The following is a 19539-nucleotide window of genomic DNA, read 5'->3' as shown; positions in this document are numbered from 1 at the left end:
TGTACTACTGGCTTTTTTTGTATTTTAGTGGAGTAGCCTCCTGAGTAGCTAGGATTACAGGTATGAGCCTCCAGCACCTGGTTGGTGCCTTAATTTTAAAAGAACCACCTCCTGCAAAATTATCAGCAACAGATTTTAGGCATGTACTTAATTCTTAGTGACTCAGGATTCTATCAGTTCCTTACAGGGAGTAAGGAACAGGAGAAGAAAGATTTCTTTGAAAGTACTGTATAGACAAGTAAATTATTTTTAAGTGATTTTAAGTGATAGGACAGTTTATTAGAAGAGAAAGAGCATGTTGCATAGACCTACCTCAGGGAAGACAGCACTTCAGCCCGTATCAGCCATCTCATACCATCTTCAGGATTTATAGAGCTTGGTCTTGGGTTAAATAGGGAGAATAAAACAGCTTCTGCTTCTTACAAAGTTGTGGCACCAAAGATTCAGTTCCCATCCTTATTTCTTCATTCTTTTCTTCTTCCTCATTCTTTTGTAGTCCCCTCTCATATTTCATTTGGTCTATCAGTTTATACTGCCATCTACAAGCCACAATTCCCTGCCTGTTTTTCTACTAACTCGTATCATTTTCCCCTTCCAAAGAGGTAACACTAACTGCTGCTAGGGAAAAGGAGTAATGAAAGGATTTTCAAAAATATTTGGAGGGAATGTTTTCTTTGGCAGAAAATACTCCTAACTAGAACTGAATTTGCCATTTGAAAATAGACATAACCAGGTTTTAACAGTGGTTCATTTTCCTGTGGTTATAATTAATCCAGGATTATATAAAGCAGCCATCCTTTCAGAACTTGAATGGAAACTGAAACTAATCACTAGTTAACAAGAAACAATAACTTGGGATGAAGCACGGCAGTCTAACAAACTGAAGAGAGCAGTTGGGATTTAAAGGATTTTTACCAATGAAGAAACATTGAAGACTATATCAAAATAAAGATTTGATTGTAGGCAAAATAAAAAAAAGTGATACTATCTCAGTTTTGCTCCCTCTGAAAATATCCCTGAAGTTTTCTACTGAAAAACCTGTAGATGAAAGCTTTCCACTCATGATTATAAATAGCAGCTATCATTCTGCCACAAGCGGCTGAATTAACATTACTTATTTTTGTCTGTGGCTTACAGTGGCATTTAACTGTCCTACCCTGCAGGACCGAGGAGTTAGTTGAATTCTACTAAACTTGAAGTTTTGCTATTTTTCCAGCATACTATGTTCTCTAGCTGGGAAGAGCAAGAACCAGAATTACAATATTTTTATACAGAGAGGCCTTTGAGATTCCCATCACCTGAGGGACCTGGGTGGCTCTGAATGGTAGCACTACAGGCTCAGACCTAAGCACATCACTTTCATATTTTCTCAGATAACTTATGGTGTCAGCTGCTTTAAGATGACTGGAAGGACTCAAGCTATAATAGGGCACATTAAATAATATTTTCCTCAACCTCCAAACAGCCTTTCCTTCAAAAAGCCATGAGCCACTCCTATGCACTTTACTTTTTTACTTTTTTAATTTATTTTATTATTGTAAAAATACTGTACAGAGGAGTTATAATTACATGGGCAAGATAATGAGTACATTTCTTATCAAGCACTGTAGCCTCCTCCTTTGTTTCCCCTTCCCCTCCCCCCCCCCCCCCCCCCCCAAAGTTGTAAAGTTCATTTTTGACATAACGACTTGTACATCTCATTGTAGCAATGGGTCCACCTGTATCCCTATTTTGACAATATGTTTTTCCCCTTCCCCTCCACAAATTATACCGACATCAAATACAGTGAAAGCAGGGATTATACTGTGGGGGAGGGACATACAAAGCAACAAAGATCCTATGTACTTTAAAACAAGGTATTTTTCAAATACAATTTGCAGTGATAAAGTGTTCTTTTTAATTGCACGGTAATCTGTTGCTTTACCTAATAAACTCACAAAAGTACTTTTTTTTTGTCAGTTATGGGACTTGAACTCAGCTCAAGTAGTAGAGTTCAAACTTTGAGGTGAAAAACCTAAGCAAGAGTGCCCTGGCCTTGAGTTCAAGCACTAGTACTGGCATTTTAAAAATGCATAACAGCATTGCTGGGAAGTTTCATATGAATTCTGTAATCAAAATACTTTAAAGAATTGCCAAATGCTTTTATAAGCATAAATCTTGTGTTATGACTATTTTTTGATTTATGAGTGAAATAAATGTTCATTGGTAATTTTTGGTCTCTAGTTTGGGGCTACAAAATGACTTCTTAAACTGATAACTGGGGGCTGGGAAGGTGGCTCAGTGGTAGAGTGTTTGCCTTGCATGCCTGAGGTGCTGGGTTCGATTCCTCAGCACCACATAAGCAAAAAGAAAAAAGCTCAAGTGGTAGAGTGCTAGCCTTGAGCTGAAGAGCTGAGGGACAGCACCCAGGCCCAGAGTTCAGGCCCCACGACCAGACCCCAAAAAAAAAAAAACAACTGATAACCAGGGCTGGGAAAGTGGCTCAGTGGTAGAGTGTTTGCCTCACATGCATGAGGCCCTGCGTTCGATTCCTCACCACCACATACACAGAAAAAAGCCGGGAGTGGCACTGTGGCTTAAGTGGTAGAGCACTAGCCTTGAGCTGAAGAGCTGAGGGACAGGCTCCACAACTGACAAAAAAAAAAAAAAAAAACACTTGATGATTAAAAGTATTTTAAACTATTTCCTCCCCAAAGGAAATGGTTAAATAATTAATTGGCACATTATATAGGTAAGATCAGTCTTCATTTGCATTTGCTACTCTATGAGATATAAGAAGTATATTAGAATTAAATTTGACATTACCATAGTGGTTTCTTCATAAATATTCAGAGGGAGCTCATTTTCATTCATTTGCAAGTATCTGCCAACATTAAGAAATAATTGTCTCTTTAGATCATACCACTCATGTTCTGAACAGTCAAATAATCAAGAATACCAAGACACTAAGAATAATAGAACCTATACTCAGAAGAATTCTAGTGGATTGTGAACAAATAAGTCAGGAAGAATACTTCCATACACTTTTCCTCAGTTACCTCCAGTAGTCATGGGGTTCTCTTAGTAAGATCTATTAGAAAATCCAGTTTCTCCCATGAGAAAGGAAGCTAGATATAAAAACCTGATTAATTGGCCAAATCACAGCAAACCCTTCAAGACCAGCCTAGTAACCTAGACTTTAGTTCTCCTATGGCAGAATCTATGCCCCATTCAAAGGGTGAGCAGTTAGCTTACTATCTGAAAACATCATAAAAATGGCATCTCTCTGAAAGAGATGGAAATCTATATGGATGTTTTTATTTGCAGGCCTGCTTTATGGTTCCTACCCTTTTATTTTTGCAGCTAGAGCTGAGGACTAAGCCTTCTCTGTGGAGAAACTTACATTCTAGTGGCTATTGTGGTGAGCCAGAGGCATAGTGTGAGAATAGAGTAAGGGTTGACGGTTTTGAATGTTTCTGAGCTTACACATATGCAGATGAAGTTGCCTTTCCAAGGTTCTGCTGTACGGCTACTCATAAGAGGCAAGGATTAAAAATTATTTCTGATGACAGAAATCACCCCAGCCATTCTGAATGGGAAGGGAAGACACTGATTCACCTTGCAAACAAAATGCTACTCTGATCTACACTGTTGCTTAGAATTTATCCCAAGCCTAGGATCATATTCCAGTTTTTAAAATTTTAACATATAATTTACTAAAATTTACCATATTAAGATGTATTAAATAGTTTTTAGTCTATTCTCTACACTAATCATACTAATTCTAATTCTAGAATATTTTTATCACACTGAAAAGAAATTAGCCATAGGTCCGACTTTTCTCTTCCCTCATCTCTGGCAGCCTCTGATCTGCTTTCTGTCTCTGGATTTTCTTAGTCTTCACATTTCATATAAATAATATTTAATATGTAACCTTTGGTAGATTATTTTTTGGCAGTTCTGAGGACTGAACTCCAGGCCTAGCAAGCATGCTACCACTTGAGTCATGTCTCTAGTCTTTTTGCTTTTAGTTTGTTTCGGAGGGGCGGGGTAGGATTTCCCACTTTTGTTCTTGCTGACCTTGGACTTTGATTTTCCGATCTTAATCTCCTGAGTAGCTGGGATTACAGATGTGAACTTCCATACCTGGCTTGTCTGGCTTTTTCATTCAGTACAGTGATTTTAAAGTTCATCCTTAAAGCATGTAACCTATTTAATTTCTGCTAATGGCTGGTTAATATTCATTATATTTGCCATACTATGATTTCATAGAAATTTGGATTATTTCCAATTTTAGGTTTTTTATGAATAACCATGCTAAAACATTTATGGGTTGCTATGAAAATTTATATACAAGTTTGTGTGAACATATGTTTTCAGATCTCTTGGTTATATAACTGAGAGTAAGCTTGCTAGGTCATATGGTACTTCTATGTTTAACTTTTGGAGTTACTGCCAAACGTTTTCACTGTATCTGTACCATTTAACACTTCCAATGGCGGTGTATGAAAGTTCTAGTTTTTCCACATGCTGTCAACACTTGCTGTTTTTATTTTTTTATTACAGCAGCGACAGCTATCCGAAGGCATCTTGTAGTAACAACTAATGGCAGTATCTCTGTATGTTTAATTGTCATTTCTGTATTTTTGGAGACACATCTTTTCAAATCCTATGTCTACTTCAAATTCAGTAATCAAAGTTGTAAAAGAGTTCTCTATTCTAGATTCAAATGTCTCATTAGATAATAGTATTGCCAAATATTTTCTCTCTTTCTCTGAGTTTCACTTTTGTTTTGACATACTGGGGTTTGAACATAGGATCCTATGCTTACTAGCTAGATAGATACTCTATTACTTGAATCACACTTCCAGTCTGTTTTGCTTTACTTACTTTTCCAACAGGATCTCACATTTTTACCCAGGCTGGCTTTGGATGGTAACAGTCCTACCTATTCTTCCCTGTAGCTGAGAATACAGGCATACACCACCATGGCTGGACCTGGGTTTCACTTTCTTGATAGTGTTTTTATATTGTGCATGGCTTCTGTTGTTGTTGTTGAGACTGGGTGGCACTATGTAACAGAAGCTAGCATCCAACTCAGAATTCCCCCTGCCTCTGCCTCCTAAGTGCTGGGATTACAAGCATGAGCCACTATGCCTGGCTTTATTTTCACTTTTTTTTTGCCTACACTAGAACTTGAACTCAGGGCCTGGGTGCTTTTATTTAGCTTTTTTTTGTTCAAGGCTGGTGCTCACTACTTGAGTCACACCTCCACTTTGAGATTTTTGCTGGTTAATCGGAAATAAAAATCTTGAGGACTTTCCTGCCAAGGCTAGCTTTGAACCACAATCCTCAGATCTCAGCCTCCTGAGTAGCTAGGATTATAGTTATGAGCCACTGGCCTGGCTGTTTTCACTTGTGATGAAGTCCATTTTTTTTTTTTTTTGTCATGGAGCCTGAACTCTAGGCCTGGGCGCTGTCCCTGAGCTCTTCAGCTCAAGGCTAGTACTCTATCACTTGAGCCACAGTACCACTTCCGGCTTTTTCTGCTTATAAGGTGCTAAGGAATCGAACCCAGGGCTTCGTGCATGCAAGGCAAGCATTCTACCACTGAGCCACCTTCCCAGCCCTGAAGTCCATTTTTAACTTTTTCTATGGGTTGGTTGTGCTTTACTTTTCATATCTAAGAACCATTGCCCATTTAAGATCACGTGGACTTAAAGTGATATATAAAATGCTTAAGAGTTTTATAGTTTTAAGTCTTATATTTGGGTCTTTGGTCCATTTCAAATTAGTTTTTTTTTTCCCTGCAGTCCTGGGGCTTGAATTCAGGGCCTGGGCACTGTCGGTGAGTTTCTTTTGCTCAAAGCTAGCATTCTACCACTTGAGCCACAGCACCACTTCTGGCTTTTTCTGTTTATGTGGTTTTGAGGAATCGAACCCAGGGTTTCATGTATGCTAGGCAAGCACTCTACCACTAAGCCACATTCCTAGCCCAAATTAATTTTTTTGTATATATCGAAAGATAGGGTTTCAGCCGGTGGCTCATGCCTGTAATCCTAACAACTCAGGAGGCTGAGATCTGAGAATTGAGGTTCAAAGCCAGCCCGGGCAGGAAAAACCGTGAGACTCCTATCTCCAATAAACCACTAGAAAACCGGAAGTGGCGCTGTAGCTCAAGTGGTAGAGCGCTCACCTTGAGCTGAAGAGCTGAGGGACAGCGCCCAGGCTCAGAGTTCAAGCCCCATGACTGACCAAAAAAAAAAAAAAGAAAGGAAGTAAGGTAGGGTTTCAACTTCATCCTCTGTATGTATGATATTCAATTGTCCCAGAATCATCTGTTGAAAATGGTTTCTTCTTCACTGAATTGGCTTTATACCCTTATTGAAGATGAGCTGAGCAGAGATGAATGGTTTTAGACCTACAATTCTATTCCATTAATCTTTGTCTATACAATGCCAGTGGCAACTTTCTTCATTACTGCTGCTTTGTAGTAAAAAAAAGCTTTGAGTTAAAGTATGGATCCACTTTTTCTCAGTATTGTTTTGATTATTTCAGGTCCCTTGAATTTCTGTGTGAATTTTAGAATCTGTTATCCATGTCTACAAAAGAGCCAATGGGAAGGACTAGCTGTGTGCTCAGCTAGGCTTCTGCCTAGCAAGCATGAGACCCTGAGCTCAACCCCTCGTACAATTGCATGCTAATTAGAATTTCAATAGATTTTAATGGACTCTGTAGATCAGTTTTGGTAGCATTACCATCCCAATAATATTAAGTTTCCACTATGAACATGGTGTATCTTTCCTTTCTTTTAACTACATGCTATAGTTTTCAGTGTATTTATCTTACTTTTAGGGGTAAATTTATTCATAAATGTTTTCTTCTTTGTCATATTATTATAAGTGAATTTATTTTTAAAATTTCACTTTTGCATTTTTCATTTTAATATAGAAATATAACTGAAGAAGTGGCGCTGTGGCTCAAATGGTAGAGGGCTTGCCTTGAGCCGAAGAGCTGAGGGACAGCATCTAGGCCCTGAGTTCAAGCCCCACAACTGACAAAAAAAAAAAAAAGAAAGAAAGAAATACTACTTGTTGGGCTGGGAAGGTGGCTCAGTGGTAGAGCACTTGTTTGCATGCATGAGGCTCTGGGTTCAATTCCTCAGCACCACATAAGTAGAAAAAGAAAGCTAGAAGTGGCGCTGTGGCTCAACTGGTAGAGTGCTAGCCTTGAGGTGAAGAGCTGAGGGACAGCTCAAGCCCAGAGTTCAGGCCCACGACCAGACCAAAAAATAAAAAAAAATATACATATATATATAATTTATTTTTCTTTACTGGTTAAAGTTTATTTTTTTTCTTTTTTTAAAATATGGTATTTTAAATGGATTCCTTTTGTATTTTTAAAAATCTTTCTTGGCAGTACTCAGGTTTAAACCTGATTGTGATTGAGCCATACTCTTAACCCAGTCACAGTTTATTTTTAGAGGATAGTAAGATAGAAAGATAACATACCATAAGTCAAGGAATATATCTAGTGCACACCTGCCCAACCAATTTAATGAGTTAGAAATCCAACTTTTTTGCTTAATACAATTTTAGCTGGTTATTTGTAGACTTAGAATTATTTCACCTGGCTTATGTAATTGTAACCCCTTCGTACATCACCTTTATTATTACAATAAAAAATTAAGAATTATTTCAGCCATATTTCTAAATTAAGGATAGTGAAAGCATAGAGCACAGAGGGTCACTTAGTCCCATGGTTCACATGCATTTTTTCCTATTGAACTTAGACAGTGCCCTTAGCACCCATGTCCTCTGGGCTAACTAAGCACTCTATGTCTATTCCTCCATGTTACATATCTAAAAGACTAATATGAGAATGCTGACAAAATGAATTTAATCAACAACCTTTTATGTGCTAGCTCTATGCTAAATACAAGGAAGGAAGGAAGGAAGGAAACAAGCCAAGGTTTAAGACCCATGAACAAGGAGCATACAGTCTATTGAGTAATGAATCAAGTCAACAGACAGTTCATTTGAATTTGTTCATTCAGCACTTTGGAATGCAAATAATGAGCCTGGCACTGTAACATACCAGTAAGTAAAAGAGACTAAATTTATTCCTTTACAAGGCTCATAATAGCAAGGATAATATTAAAACATAGTGGATATTAGAAGTATGGAGGAAAAACAGCAAAGTTTAGGGGTGAGAAAAGGCTTTCCCTTCTTGTGTCTGTTTTCTGATATGGGGGCCTGAAGTCAGAGCCTTGTGTTTGATCAGCTTTTTTGTTTGGCTGGCACTCTACCACTTGAGCCAGATCTCCAGACCAGTTTTTTGCTGATTGATTAGATATGGGAGTCTCAGACTTTTCTTCCCTGCCTGTATTCAAATTGCAATCCTCAGATCTCAGCCTCCTCAGTAACTAGGATTACAGGTGTGAGCCACTGGAGCCCAACTTCTCCTTGTGTCTTAATGGAAAAGCTGACCTTAGGAAGGTCTATAGGTAAGAGTTGCATTATTTTGGGCCAGAAGAGCCCACCATAAAACCTAGGAAGTAAGAAATAAAGTCATATGCTCAGGGAACTGCACACTGTTTACCAATAGGTCCAGCATGTTAGAGGCTCTGAGTATCTGCTGAATGACTGAATGGATTCTTGCTGGACGTGAGGGGTGGTGGAAGTGAGGACCGCAGCAGCCACACTGGCAAGTGTGGCAGACGTTGAGAACCTGCTGCGTTGGCTTTTCTTCTGCTGGCCCAAATCTTGTTCTTCATTTTCTTATTCTTGTTCTGGATGGTATAAGCACTAGAAGAGAGTTGCAAACACACTGAGTACAAACAGATAATTATAAATTATATGTACTGGGGCTGGGAAGGTGGCTCAGTGGTAGAGTGCTTGCCGTGCATGCCTGAGGCCCTGGATTCGATTCCTCAGCACCAATAAGCAAAAAGAAAAAAGCTGGAAGTGGCGCTGTGGCTCAAGTGGTAGAGCGCTAGCCTTGAGCTGAAGAGCTGAGGGACAGCGCCAAGGCCCAGAGTTCAGGCCCCACGACCGGACCCCCCCCCAAAAAATAAATTATATGTACTATCTGTATGTCTAAAAATTAAAAATCAATTCCAATCACTGCCAAGTTCTGGAGGAAAATAATTTTTGGATGCCTAGTGTCAAAATGTATTTTTTAAAAGTTTTATTTTATAAAGTATAAAATCACCTTTTATAAAATAATTCTTTTTCTTTTTTATTTGTCGGTTATGGGGCTTGAACTCTGAGCCTGAACGCTGTTCCTCAGCTCTTCAGCTCAAGGCTAACACTCTACCATTTGAGCCACTGCACCACTTCCGGTTTTCTGAGTGGTTTAGTGGAGTTGAGAGTCTCACGGACTTTCCTGCCTGGGCTGGCTTTAAACCAAGATCCTCAGATCTCAGCCTCCTGAGTAGCTAGGATTACAGGCGTGAGCCACCGGTACTGGAATATAAAATAATTCTATATGCATATATATCCTTTTCCATCCAAGTAAGTGACTTCGAACCTACACTGTCACACCAAGGGCAGAGAAAGGACAAAGCTGAGTCAAAATACTATGAAAGAACATTCACTTTGCTGTTGTGCAGAATAGTGTGACAGTAAAATAAATATTAGCTTTTTAACACTTCAATGTATTCAATTTTCTTGAGAAAGGCAAGAATTCCATTTACAATTTTCCTTCCTTCCTTCCTTCCTTCTTTCCTTCCTTCCTCTCTCTCTCTCTCTCTCTCTCTTTCTTTTCTTTTTTTTGCAGTACTAGGGTTTATACCTTTGCTTAGCTGGTATTCTACCATGTAAGCTATGGCTTCAGCCAGGCTTTTTGTTATTTTGGAGATAGTCTCACAAAGTTCTGCTTGGGCTGGCTTTGAACCATGGTGCTTCTTCTCTCAGCTTTCTGAGTAGGTAGGATGACAGATATTTGCCACAGGTACCCAGATAATTACAATGTTTTTTGTTGTTTGTTTTTTTTTTTGTGGGTCCAGTCGTGGGGCCTGAACTCTGGGCTGGGCTCTGTCCCCCAGCTCTTCAGCTCAAGGCTAGTGCTCTACCACTTGAGCCACAGCGCCACTTCTGGCTTTTTTCTTTTTGCTTATGTGGTGCTGAGGAATCGAACCCAGGGCCTCAGGCATGCAAGGCAAGCGCTCTACTGCTGAGCCACCTTCCCAGCCCCAATTACAATCTTTTTTGTTGTTGGTTGTGGAGCTTGAACTCAGGGCCTGGGCACTGTCCCTGAGCAGTTTTACTCAAGGCTAGTGCTCTACCACTTTGAACCACAGTGCCACTTCCAGTTTTCTTGTGGTTAACTGGAGATAACCTCATGGACTTTTGTGCCCAGGCTGGCTTTGAAACACGATCCTCAGCTCTCAATCTCCTGAGTAGTTAGGCATGAGCCACAAGGGCCTGGCTGACAAACTTAATATGGAATGATTAAATCAAAATAAAAAAATAATGCTACAACCTGGGCATGATGGCACATATCTGTAATGCCACCTACTGGAGACATGTTGGTTTGTGCCTGTGATGCCAGATGTATGGAAGGCATAAATAGGAGGATTGTAATCAGACCTGCCCAAGTGAAAAGCACAAGACCCTATCTGAAAAATGACTATAGTAAAAAGGGATAGGGTTATGGCTCAAGTGCCTATGAGTTTAAACCCCAGTATCACTAAATAATAAAATAACAATAATATAATCTCTTCTCTGTTGCCATTCATTTTTTTCTTTTTATTGTAAAGGTGAAGTACAGAAGGGTTGCAGTTACATAAGTCAGATAATGAGTACATTTCTTGTTCAATATTGTCACCTCTTCCCCTGTTTTCTCCAGTTTTTTCCCCTCCTGATCCTTCTCTCACACAAGTTGCATAGTTCATTTTCAACATAGTGTCTAGTGAGTATCACTGCTGAATTAGTCTACCTTTTGTCCTTTTAAAAACAAATATAAGCTAGCTGAGTGCTGATGGCTCACAACTGTAGTCCTAGCTACTCAACAGGCTGAGACCTGAGGATCATGGTTTGAAGCCAGTCGGTGCAGAAAAGGGTAAACCAAAGGAGGAGGCTGCAATACTTGGTAAGAAATGTACGCATTATCCTGCCCATGTAATTGTAACCCCTCTGTACAGTATCTTCACAAATAAAATAAAATACAAAAAAAAGCTTTTTAAAAAAAAGAAAAGTCCATGAAACTCTTATCTCTAATTAACCAGCAAAAAGCTGGAAGTAAAGCTGTGGCTCAAGTGGTAGAGCACCAGCCTTGAGTGAAAAACCTAAGGGACAGCTCCTAGATCCTGAGTTCAACCATTAGTACTGGTGTGCATGTGAATGTGCATACACATACACACACACAAGACATAAGAAAAGAAGGTTAACAAGGTACAATGCCTTACAATTGTCATCCAAGAAAGATAAGATTAAGAGGACTATGGTTGAAGGCCAGCAGAAAAGTCCACGAGGCTCTATGTCTATGAAGGGAAGCTGGACACAATGGTGTGCACCTATAATTCCAAGCATGTTAGGAAGCCTAAAAGTAGACATATCTCATGACTCAGGCCTAGAGTCTGCTTCTGAGCTGGGTTAGTTTAGGGATAGGGTCTTACTTCTTTCAACTTTTTTTTTTTTTTTTTGGTCAGTCATGGGGCCTGAACTCTGGGCCTGGGTGCTGTTCCTCAGCTCTTCAGCTCAAGGCTAGTACTTTACCACTTGAGCCACAGCACCATTTCCCACTTTTTCTGCTTATGTGGTGCTGAGGAATCGAACCCAGGGCCTCACGTATACAAGGCAAGCACTCTACTACTGAGCCACCTTCCCAGTCTCTTACTTTTAATTTTAAAACTAGTTTTAAAATTAACCCAGTTCTGCCAGGCACTGGTGGCTCATGCCTGTAATCCTAGCTACTGAGGCTGAGATCTGAGGACCACGGTTCAAAGCAGCCTAGGCAGAAAAGTCCATGAGACTCTTATCTCCAATTAACCACTAGAAAGCCGGAAGTGGTGCTGTGGCTCAACTGGTAGAGCGCTCGCCTTGAGCTAAAGAGCGCAGGGATAGCGCCCAAGCCCAGAGTTCAAGCCCCACGACTGACAAAAAAATAAAAATAAAATTAACCCAGTTCAGAAGCATTATTACAGCTGGGTGCCAGTGACTCATGTCCATAATCCTAGCTACTCAAGCTGAGATCTGAGGATAACAATTCAAAGCCTACCTGCACAGGAAAGTCCATGAGACTCACTTCCAATAAACCACCAAAAAGTAGAAGTAGAGTTGTGTCTCAAGTGGTAGATAGACCTCTAGTCTTGAGGGAAAAACAAAAACAAAAAACTTACAGACAGTATTCAGGCTCTGAGGCCAAGCCCCAGGACCAGCCCCTGGAAAAGTGTCACTCCAGCTTAACAAGCATAAGGCCCCAAGTTCAAATCCCCAATACTGGAAAACGAACAAATTAAAAAGTTGACTAGAACTGGGCACAGGTGGTTCATACCTGTAACTCTAATCAGGAGGCTGAGATCTGGGGATTGTGGTTAGAGGCCGGCCCGGGCAGAAAAGTCCCTAGGAAACTCTTATCTCCAGTAAATTGCTCAAAAAAGCTCTAGGCTTGAGCACAAAGAGGCTCAGGGACAGTACACAGGTCCTGGAGTTCCAGCCTCAGGACCAGTGAGGGGGAAAAAATTGATTAGATACTGTGGGATCTTAAACTTCAATATTTAGTGGCCTCTTCTCTTGGAGTAGCTAGTTCTCCCCTGTATTCATTGTCCATTATGGTAACAAATAACTGAGGTAATCAACTTATGAGAAAGAAGTTTCAGCTTAGCTCACGGTTTTGGAGATGCCAGTCTATGACTGGCCCATTGCTTTTGGAAGTGTGGGAAGACAACACATTATGATGGGAGTACATGGCAAGAAAAATTTCTTACTTTATTGCCAGAAAGCACAAGAGAAGGAAAGGAGCTAGTATTCCATAACCCCTTTAGAAGCACACTCCAATGACCTAAAGACCTCCCACTAGGTCCCACCTCTTATAGGTTCTACTACCTCCCCATAGCATCACCCTGGTGACCAAGACTATAACAGAGAGGTCTTGGGGAAACATTAAACCATACCCAAAACATAACACTCTCTCTCTCTTCTGATCTGATAGCACTCTAGAATTTTAATTTGGAAATGAAGTTAAGAGAATTTTTCTCATAATTTAGTCTACACAATTTCACAGTTGTTGTTTTTTTTCTGTGTAAGTGGGCCAGCCTGTCTTCAGCTCTGCTTGATGTCTAGAGGAACTCTAAGTCAACTTCTCTAGGGAATGAAGCAGAGAATGAGGTTGGGAAGGGTCTAACTAAAAACCTTTCCATTCTAATTTCCAGCCTCATTCTACCTCTGCTTTCATAGGTATGCAGTCTTGTTTTAGGGCCTTTCCAGTGTTTCATAATGTGAATAGGATGGCTGTATTCTCTCAAATGATTAGGTATTAACTTCCTTAGCTTTGGTAAGTCAGTTTTTTGTTATTGTTGTTGATTTTGGGGGTCCGGTTGTGGGGCCTGAACTCTGGGCCTGGGCGCTGTCCCTCTGCTCTTCAGCTCAAGGCTAGTGCTCTACCACTTGAGCCACAGCGCCACTTCTGGCGTTTTTCTTTTTGCTTATGTAGTGCTGAGGAATCGAACCCAGGACCTCATACATGCAAGGCAAGTACTCTACCACTGAGCCACCTTCCCAGCCCCCAGTCAGTTTTTTTTGTATGTTTGTGTGTGTGTGTGTGTGTGTGTGTGTGCGCGCGCGCGCGCGTGTGTGTGTGTGTGTGTGTGTGTTGCCAGTCCTGGCACTTGACTTCAGGCCTGGGCACTGTCCCTGAGCTGCTTTTGCTCAAGGCTAGCACTCTACCACTTGAGCCATAGCACCACTTCCAGCTTTTTCTGTTTATGTGGTACTGAGGACTTGAACCCAGGGCTTCATGTAAGCATCCTACCATTAAACCACATTCTCAGCCCAGTAAGTCAGTTCTTATCCATCTGCTTTCTACATTCCTAAAGTTTTGTTGAGATCCTTCTTTAGCATGAAACTGTTTGCTTTGTCTCTATGTTTATATCTCTTTTTATTCCTTCACTGTCATTTCAGTGAACAGAGAGAAAAAAAAGTGTGTTCAATGCATCCTGTTTATCCTTATCATTAGATCTTAACATACAGAAATATGAACATTTTCTTTTTTTTTTTAGTTTTTCTTTTGGGTCTGGTCGTGGGGCCTGAACTCTGGGCCTGGGTGCTGCCCCTCAGCTCTTCAGCTCAAGGCTAGCACCTACCACTAGAGCCACAGCGCCACTTCTGGCTTTTTTCTTTTTGTTCATGTGGTGCTGAGGAATCGAACCCAGGGCCTCATGCATGCAAGGCAAGTGCTCTACCACTGAGCCACCTTCCCAGCCCCCATGAACATTTTCTAAGTAGGAAAAATTAAGTACTGTTATATATAATTCTATAAAAATTATATATATAACAATAGAATAACTATACCTAGGGTGGGTATAGTGACTCATTCCTGTAATCTCAGTTATTCCAGAGGTAGAGATCAGGAAGATTATAATTTAAGACCAGCCTGGGCACAAAGTTAGTGAGACTCCATCTCAACTAAATAGCTCTGTGTGATAGTATGTGCCTGTTATCCCAGCTACATGGGAGGATGGAATCCAGCCCATCCTGTCAAAAGCACAATCCTCTACCTGAAAAAACAAAGCAAAAAGGGCTGGAGTTTTAAATAAAATATGACATACTTTAACATTATAATAAAAGTTAATTCTGGTCAGATTAAGTTATTAAACATAAACATACACAATGAAACTATAGAAATGAAAAGTACAGAAAAATGTCTATTATCATCTTGGAATAAAACCCTTTTTATACTTTGAATTAGTTCAAAACAAAAATGAAAAACTATCCATTATATAAAAATTAAAATTGTATATATGAATTATAAAACAAGGAAGGTATTCACAAGAAAAAATATTTGTAATGTATGTTATAAGCAATGAGTAAATATCCTTAAAATATGAGGAACTCCTACAAACCAAGACAAAAAACAGTTAAACAACCTGATTTTAAAAAAACCGGGTGAGAGACATGGACTGACATTTCACAAAAGTGGCCATTAATGATATGACTAACTACTGGACACATGACGATCTGTATTATGGTTAGGATATGAAGTATCCCCCAAAGGTTCAAGTGTTGAGGGTTTAATCTCTGTCTGTGTGCATGCACACATGCCTGCTAGTATTAAACTTGAATTTAATGCTTCACGCTGTCAGCTTTTCTGCTCAGGCTGACTTTTTTCTATCACTTATGGCATACCTCCACTTCTGGCTTTTTTACTGGTTAATTGGAAATAAGGGTCTCATTGACTTTCTTGCCTGAGCTATGATCCTCAGATCTGAACTTCTTGAGTAGCTAGGATCACAAGCATGACCCCCAGTCCCTCAGGAGAAGGCTTAGTCTTCAGTTTATTTATTTTTGTGTGCCAGTCTTGGGGTTTAAACTCAGGGCCTAGGCACTGTCCCTGAGATTTTTTTCTCAAGGGCAGTGTTCTACTTCTTGAGCCACAGCTGCACCTCTAGTTTTTTGGTACTTAATTGGAGATAAGAGCCTCATAGGGTTTCCTCTCTGGGCTGGCTTTGAACCATTATCTCAGCTTCCTGAGTCGGATTATAGGTATGAACCACCAGCACCAGACTTGGAAGGGTTTAGTCTTAAAGCTTGGTAGAACTAATCATTAACAGATAATTGGATTATGAAAAAAAGACTGGTGTATAGCTCAAGTGGTAGAGCACCTGTCTATCAAGCTTGAGACCCTGTGTTCAAAGCTAGTATCATCAACTTCTCCAAAATATCACCCCAAACAAAAATCAACTATACCTAAATCTAACCTAGTACTTCACTGTGCTGGGCAATATTTCAAATACTTACATAGAGTATACTATAGAGAATGTATTATCTTCATAACCATCTATGAAGGGAGATGCTATGCTTCAATCCCAGCAGTCTGACTTCAGAGCCTTCAAGCTCGTGTGTGTAACATGGTACATTTTCCAAGCTAATGACAAATCTTAGTATTTTTCAATTTGCCAAGTCTTTAATCAATCCTTATTTACTGTTAACTTATGGAAAACTTTTTTTTGTCTATCTTTTTTTTTGGGGGGGGGGGTCCAGTCGTGGGGCCTGAATTCTAGGCCTGGGCGCTGTCCCTCAGCTCTTCAGCTCAAGGCTAGCACGCTACCACTTGAGCCATAGCACCACTTCTGGCTTTTTTTCTGCTTATGTGGTGCTGAGGAATCGAACCCAGGGCCTCATGCATCAAGGCAAGCTTGCTCTACCACTGAGCCACCTTCCCAGCCCTGCCTGTCTATCTTGTCTGTCACAGTGTCTTGGTATGTAGCCAAGATTGCCTGAACTCACAATCTTCTTTTAGCTTCCCAGGTGCTGAGAATATAGGCATGCAACTACACACCTGACTCTGACTACAACAGGTTTGCCTAATTAGTGTTACAACTGCCTACTCATTGCCTGCCCATCAGCTGGAGAAAAAAAAGCACAAGCAGCTGAGTGTTCTCAGTGTAAATCCATGACCACTCACTGTAGGAGTTCCTTAGTAGTTTCTGGAAACCTTATGATGTTACCTAGTTAGTTGGCTCTCCTTAACTCAGACACATGTAGACTCTCTTGCCTCTCCCTCCATTACTTTCAGTTAATGACTATGTTAACTGACTAAACAGCTATGACAAAGAGACTTCAGAATGCTAAGGCTCTAACTCAACAGAGGTTTACATGTCACTCACAGAATTGGTTGTTCCAGGTCAGTGGGCAGCTCTCCTCTCATGCAGGAACAGGCAACTTCTTTCTGTGGCTCTGCCACTCCTCAGGGACTTACAGTAATCTGCATAATCAAAAGAAAGGCTCATGTCCAGGTCTAGCCTGCAGAAAGGAAACACACACATGAAGGAGGCATGTGTACTGTGAAGGCCCTGGCCTTGCAGTGGCAGCCACAGTTCTTGCTCTTACTTGATCACACTGTCTAAAAGGTTGCATTCAGAGAAGGAGAAATAAAAACTGGAGAATAATTAGCCATATGCCAAAATACCCTTGTTCCCTACTTCATTAAGAAAATAAAAGTATAAAAGAACTATGTATTTACATTTTGTGTGTGTGTGTGTGTGTGTGTGTGTGTTGGCACTGGCTTGAACTCTGGTCCTGAGCACTGTCCCTTAGCCTTTGGGGGTTAATTGGAGATAAGAAACTCACAGCCTTACCTGCATGGACTGGTTTTGAACTGCGATCCTCAGATTTCAGCATCCTGACCAGCTAGAATTACAGGTGTGAGCTACTATGCTCAACTTGGCTTTACTTTAATACATGCATATATTTAGGTACTACAAGGGCAGGATCTTTAGGTAGTCTCTAATCAAAGTGGAAGTTTCTATGCTTTTAATTAGAATATGACTATAATAACTACCTCATCCCACAGTGCAATCATATATTTTCCTTGTGCTTTTCAGTTTGTCTAGTTTGGGATATTGTTGATACTTCTTCCTGCCTAGCTTTTGTGAAACCCCAATCTACCCTGCTTTGACGATTCTGTATCACTTTCTCCCTTTCCTCGACTCTCTCTTCCCACTCCCTCTACTCTGTTGGTTTCTCTCATTTAGATCAGGGTTTCACAAACTTTGATGTGGTACAAACTTCTTGGGGTTCTTGTTAAATTGAAGATTCTGATTTAGCACATCTGGTTTAGGGCCTGAGAGTTTCAAACAAACTCCCCTAGTGACAGTAATGTGGCTGGCCTATTAACCCCACTTTGTATAGCAATCCTTTGAAGACGTTTTCCCAAAATCTGGCCTTTTCTTTCACAGTGATTCCATGGCTAGACTGATTACTTTGCAATCTATTTTCTAGTTCAGCCTTCTTTCAGGTATTTCAGAACCTTTATTTCTAACTTCTTAGTGTCCACCTCTATGTGGATACCTTGAAACCCCTTCAAACTCTTTAAAATGTCCAAATCTAAGCTGATCACCTCTCAAAAAGAAGCTTCTTTCCTTTCTCTGACACAGAGAAAGGAAATTATAGTCTCTTAGCATTATCTCCAAACACAAAACTTCTGCTATCCTTGATTTCCCTCTCCTTAATCCAATTAGTCTGTAGTTATGTGGATTGTGCCTCCACACCATCTCTCAACTATGGTCTTTTAAAATCTTCCTGCCTTCCCTTTAGCTGAGTCTTTACTACCTTTTCTATTTCTTTTTTTACCTTTCCTTTTTGAAAATTTTATAAAGGGACTCAGTATTTAGCCACTGGCCTTGAACCTGTATCCTCCTCACACAGCCTCCCAAGTGTGAATCCAGTACTGTACCACTCCACCCAAGTACTTTCACCATTATGTTCTAACTGGCCTAGGTAGGGCTCAGTTTTTCCACCTTTAATTTCTGCATCTCTCCACAGAGAGATCAGTAGTTACAAAGAAAAACCCTTCCCTTTTCCCCCTTCAAAATTTTAAACCAGGATAACTCAAAAGATGGAATTAAATACAAATTCACCTACTTGGCATCTGGGACATTGCCCTTTGCCTTCGCCATTTTTTCAACATACTGTAGAGTACTGCACTTTCTAGAACACATTTTTCATTGGTTTTCATGCAAGTTTCCATGTATTAGCTAAAGAACCCTCCCCAACCTCCTTCAAGGCCAATTCCTAACATCTCTGGGCCCTGACACTCCCCACCCCCAGCCCAGACAGATGCTGAGTGTTTTGACCCTCACAGCACTCCTTGTATTATTCATATGGCACCTACTATGGTTTGTCTCTTATAACTATTTAATCTTTCTCTTATTCCTTACTCTTTTAGGGCAAAGATAACATCTTCAACTCCCCTCTGCAACCCTATAGCATCTTACCCATGGGTGTGTGTCAAAGTGACTTGTGACGATCATGTCACAGTGGAATCAGAATTGGAGCCAGTTCCAGTTCTGGGTTCCAACTCTGCCAATAGCTGTCATTACCTATGAGGTTTTGGGAAAGGGTAAGTCACTGAAATTTGGTTTGCATGACTGCTCCAATATTACCTGATTGATTGGGGGCCAACTGGAAAGCTCGGCTTACAGAGAACGGAGTCATCATTTCCCTCGGCGAGATCGGTTGCAGTCTGGCTACTCCAGTCTTAACTTAGAGCATCCCTGTGCTCTCTAAGGGAGGTCATCCCTGAGTTGCTGGGAACCCTGGCTGCTAGAGTCCCACAATCCCTTCCACTTCCCCGGCCTCCTCACTGGCAGGTGACTGCCTTGCTCGGGGCGTGTGGGGGGGGGGCTTTGCAGCCCTGTTCTCCCCCTTTGAAAGAGCCCTTGTCTTCCCTGTGACCCCCAGGTCCGCCTCGCAGCCGCCTACGGAAAATGTTTGGACCCTGCCCGGCCCCCGTAGCTCCTCTTCTCCAGCAGGTGGTTCTGGTCCTCTCGCTCCTCTACCTCCCCCCACCCCGGGCCCCCTCCCCTCAGGTCGGGGCGCTCACGTCACCTGCCGACCT

Source organism: Dipodomys ordii, unplaced genomic scaffold (genome assembly GCF_000151885.1).
Source record: "Dipodomys ordii isolate 6190 unplaced genomic scaffold, Dord_2.0 Scaffold137, whole genome shotgun sequence".
Lineage (NCBI taxonomy): Eukaryota > Metazoa > Chordata > Mammalia > Rodentia > Heteromyidae > Dipodomys > Dipodomys ordii.
This window is presented reverse-complemented; position numbering follows the sequence as displayed.